We start from the raw sequence: 5,742 nt of genomic DNA on the forward strand, positions 1-5,742 counted from the left end.
CACCACCATTCACAAATCCAGTGGTTTGCTGGCATGTATTTTCAGTTAAATACAGTAGCATGGTTTTCTCCCTTATGCAGCTCCACAAGGTGAGTTCTTATCTTCCGCCTTCAAACTGTGACTGAACACTATTGATCTAGAGCATGTTGTCATTCAAATGATAATTAGGACTGGGTTACAGGTCAGGCTAAGATCCGCTTGAACATCTGGATGAGAGTTCCTCAAGGACAATGCAAGCAGCAGGACTTCTGAACCTCTCCAAGCCGTGGTCCATTATACAAATTATCTAATTAATTCCAACACTCCGATGCACGCCAACTCACTGACCACCAAACCAGGGGAGAAAATACTGCTCAGGGAAAAATGACACAGAAATGGAAATTTTCCTGTAACATGTTTTTATCATTTTCATCTGTTATATATTATTTATACTGTCATGGAGCAGCAAGACAAAACAGACATCTACAATAATCAATTTCGTAGTCAATCTACAGCAAGTTTTGTCTGGAAATGATTTCAAGAAGTTAGCTCTATTAAAACTATTTTATATATATATGACATAATTCTGACAGAACTCAATTTTGCTAAAAAAAATAGAAAAACATTGCAACTTTGCATAACATTGTACATTTTGTTTTGCTATGATGAAAACTTCACTTGTTCAAATATGTAAAATAAAGAAGCAAACTCATTTCACTTCAATGACTAAAATCATCCCAGCATGCACTACAAAATGCAAAGACAGGAAAAAGGTAGCTTAATCGACATATTCCATTAGCAATACATAAAGTTTAAATGTGGATAAAATTAAGGACTGCTTAACTCTCATCATAAATTATATCTATGTATGTATTTAAAGAAAAAAAAAGGAGTTTTAAGCAAAGCAATCTTGCATTTCATTATGGAAGATAAACTGAAATGCAAACAAAATGTGAATGCAGTCAAAAAAGGGGAGAAAAGAAACACTGCAACCTTTTTTGCAAATTTACCAAGTCCTGATAAGCATTAAAAGACGTCTAGTGTTTGCAGGTGACGATTGCCAAATAGATATAGTTGCCGTTAAATGCATGTCTGTGTGTGTCAAGTGTGGGCTGTGGACACGGGCGCAAAGGTCTTATCAGACTTTATGTGAACATATTGTTTGCATGTTATGATGTAAATGAACAAACTAAACTGTTTTTGATCCCGGCATGCAAATACACAAGTCTGATGTAAATGAGAGCGCCTGGGGAGGAGGTGGACAAACAATGCAAATATTGCCCTCTTGTGGCTCCCTTGATGCCAAATGCAATGTGCAAGAGGCCTCATCATATCCTCTATCAACTTTTTGCTTCTGAGAACAGCACAATATGTAACTGTTTAAAAAAAATATGCCAACTTTACTAACAGTTCTGACGTGGTCACCATCATACTGAAACACTTAAAAATGTAATGTGTTAAAATCAAATATTGTGGGAAATCTGTACTTTATTTTTTCTTTTTGCACTGAAGTACCTCAAATAGCAATTTCTTAACAATGGTAGCCTAGCGGATAATTGGGTCTGCAATTAGTGTATCGCACAGTAAGTATTGTTAGATAACAGTGTCTGCTAAATCAGTTATTCACAACTGGTGGATTGAGATTAAAAAAAGGGCCACAGTTCTATTCTGAAAATAATAATAATAATGGTAAATGCAAAAATATTAAGTGCATATACAATGCAATCATATATTTGTGCATTTTTAATAAATACGTTTCTAGAGCTATGAGTGCAAAACTCTAAGTGTGAGTTTGGTTGACATGCACTGCATGAAAAGAACCTATTCTGGTCACCGCAAAAGCAAAATCTGCATCCTGAAGCAAAACCAATTGAGAACCACTGTGCTAAGTGACAAGTAACCAAAGAAACTGTGAAATAGCATTAAACTTACGAATTCAGTCCAACCTTCCCTTGTGCAATGTCACTTAAAATCACTGTTAATTTATTAGTAGCATAATACTGACGGGCAAAAGTCTCCATTTCAGCTCGGAGACACTGAAACAGGTTTATCTGTGCGGGTTATTAACCTTGACCCTCTGCAAATCCACTTCACTTCTTGGAGCCTCTGGTCCCACGCCATACATTTTTATACCCTTAAGAAGTTCACCCCGGCAACAGCTACAGTGCAGGCTGTCCCATCGCTCAAAGCGCTTTAAACTCATCTTAATTGTCACATGGGAGACGGCGACAGGCACCTTAATTGATCTGACCTTTAGCTGTGCTTTATATTTTCCAATCCGCCTTTCATTGTTCCATCTGCCACTTTTAAAGCGACATCTGGTTAACTGTACTTTACCGGGTGATCTCTGTTCAGTTATTTTTAAAACGTAATGTATGCTTCAACAGATGTTAGTTTTTATAGACTAGGTGCAAAACTGTGCTCGGATATATTCGCAGTGTCTGCAATAGTTCCCCCAGCAATTCAAATATTGACACCAGGAATTACAAGCCTCTTGGCCGCCAGTGACTCCGCTATTATGTGAAGGCTTCTTATTTTGCAGCCTATTAGCAAACATCAATTCAGGCTCTATTTTCTCTCATCATATGGCATAAATAAAACATAAGCCTGCAGTTTATAAAGCGATAAACATTATTTTGCAGCGCAGGACTCATTTTTACAAATATGACTGCTGTCAGCAATAAAAGCAGACAATTTGCTTGAAAAAATAACATACAGATACCGTTGGAGAAAAGATTAAAATACGCTTACTGTAAAACAATTGTGTTGTCTATTGGAAGACCATGCAGCAGAATATCATAATGGGGGCCAATCATGTACAGTTAAGTCCTAGAGGCGTTCCAAGGATTATTGTTGTGGATGTATAAATAAATCTTACTGCCTTAAAGCCTTTTCTTTGGGTGCGCTACTGTAAATAGGATGTAAATAGAAAAAAATCATCTTTGTACATACAGTTACAGGATTTATTTAACATCTCAAATGATGATCTTCAGAGTTGGGGATAAAAATTGAAGTGTGTTATGTAATCATTACTTCTGGAAGTAGTGCGTTACTCATCATAAAAAACAAGGCCTCAACAAAAAAGCCTGCCTGCTCATGCAATTACAATTACACATGATTTCCCTTTGTACAAATTAAAATTACATTATATATATATATATAGAGAGAGAGAGAGAGAGAGAGAGAGACAGACAGACAGACAGACAGACAGACAGACACACATATAAGAACATTTATTCAAAAAATATTTAAACATTTAAATGTCAAAATACTGACAACGCACGAAAAACTGCAAAAAAAAACAAAAAAACATTGGCTATAAGCAGTATTTTCGCACCACAATTATTTGCTTTTAATTAAAACACATTCACCGAACAATAGAATTAATTAGAACATAGTAACATAAAATTTTATTAAATTTTTTAAAGGTAAATTCCACAATATAGATGATGTTAAAACGAATTTCACTGTCTGCAGTCCCTTCTGTTCATCTCCACTTCCTCTGTCCCCATGATGAAAAAACACTAGTGAAAAGATGGCTTGGAAAGATGGAAATCGACGGCTTGTCGATTTTTACATCCCTGCTTGAGAACTTAATTGTCTGCTTTTACATTTTCCAATAGATAAATGTCCTAAAGCGCGTATTTTCACGGAGATGACTGTACCTTCAGGGGTGTTAAATTAATGGAATATAATTGACTAATTAAATGCTTATTGATTAGCAAGTTCCTAGGTGATGAGGACACAAGAAATGGCTACTTTAACGCATGAAAAAGTGCCCATTTTACTCAATTCTCCATCCCAGAGAACATGGACAATAGATTCTGTGTAAAGAACTGGATCTTTCTGATATCATTTGTTTGTTGTTGCAGCAAATGTACCAAAGATTTCTAAACATCAATGCAATATTCTGGAGCCATATTAAAACTAAATATACATACAGTACACATATACAGTGGGTACAGAAAAGAATCACCCCCTTTAAAATAACCACATTTTGCTGCTTTGCAGCCTGAAATGAAGACGGACACAGATTTTGTTTTATCCAGCAGTATTTACTCAGTGCAATTTATAACATCCAAGTGCAAGATTTAACACCAACATGTCAGAAAAAAGAAAAGAAAAAAAAACAGAATCACTGAGTTGGAAAAAGGATCACCCCCTTGTGTCAGTATTTTGTTTTGCTTTAATTAATCCTTTAGTCTGTTGGGATTTGTCTCTACTAACTTTGCACATCTAGACTTTGCAATATTTACCCACTCTTCTTTGCAGAACTGCTCAACCATTTGTGGACCAAGCCATTCCACAGATTTTCAATGGGATTTAAGTCTGGGCTCTGACTAGGCCATGCAAGGACATTCACTTTTTTCTCCTTTACCCACTGTGTGGTCAGTATTGCTGTGCGCTTTGGGTCATTGTCATATTGGAAGTTAAACCTTCTTCCCATTGGCGACTTTCTGTCAGAGGGCAGCAGATTTTCCTCAAGAATTTGATGGTATTTTTCCCCATCCATTTTTCCTTCTATCCTGACAAGTGCTCCAGTCCCTGCTGCAGAGAAACACCCCATAACAGGATATCACCACCTCCATGCTTTACTGTAGGAATGCTGTTATTTGGATGGTGAGCTGTATTGGATTTCCGCCAGACATATCGTTTGGTGCTGAGGCTAAATAATTCAAGTTTAGTCTCATCTGCCTCAGAATCTTCAAGGTTTGGCAAAACTCAGTCAAGACTGCAAGTAGCCTTTTTTAGAAGAGTGACTTTTTTTTCTTGCAACCCTCCCATACAAGCTATTGTGATATTGTTGTCACATGCACACAATGACCACTCTTTGTCATAAATTCCTGCAACTGCTTCAGAGTTGCTGTAGGCCTCTTGGTAGCCTCTCTGACCAGTTTCCTCCTGACTCTTTCATCCAGTTTGGAGTGACGTCCTGATCCACGAAGGGTCTGTGTTGTACGAAATACCTTCCACTTCTTAACAGACTTCACTGTGCTTCTAGGCATTAATAAAGCCTTTAAACTGTACTGAAAACTTTTTTACAATGAATGACGACTGAAGCTTTCAAACTTCAATAGCTTTCTGTGAGAAACTATACAAAATTTAAGTAATTATTCACTTGTAATCCTTCCTCTAATGAGCTGATAACCAGATCATTAAGTCATGATGAGTTGAATTGGATCAGTTTGAGTGAATGAATCATTTAGACCATTTTTGTGAACTGAATCAACTGATTCATTGAAAAGATCTAACAATTCATTCATGAATCGGACATTGCTACATCTCTCAAGCTTCTCACAAAGTAGGACATGATAGTCAGAAAATGAAGACATCTTTATTTTTTTGTAAACTGTGCTATTAATCAAAATAACTTCTTTCTAAACTGTATTTTGGACTTGGGATGCAACTATCTACAAATTGCAATGCGGTATTGGTCATGGCCTCTTTTTCCTATAAATGTAAATACAGAACAGGTTAATTCCCTACGAGGTCCGTGTGTTTGTGTGTGTTTGTATTTTAGAGCAGAGAGACTTTGACATGTTTCCTTGCTCAAGGTCAGAACAGCAGCGTTCTCCAGCCACTGATGGACACACGTGGTCCCTCCAGAGCGCGTTTGCTAGTGTGCACATTCACCCCAGAACATCTGTTCACCACCAGCCCTGACCGCTCTGATCTGACACCACCACCCTCGGCTTGATCGTACCACCCAATTCCCTCTCCGGGGCCAGATGGCGGCCTGCTCCCTCCTTCATACCCCTTCTC

The sequence above is a fragment of the Sinocyclocheilus rhinocerous genome, unplaced genomic scaffold (genome assembly GCF_001515625.1).
Source record: "Sinocyclocheilus rhinocerous isolate Xijiao unplaced genomic scaffold, SAMN03320098_v1.1 scaffold963, whole genome shotgun sequence".
In the NCBI taxonomy this organism is placed as follows: Eukaryota; Metazoa; Chordata; class Actinopteri; order Cypriniformes; family Cyprinidae; genus Sinocyclocheilus; species Sinocyclocheilus rhinocerous.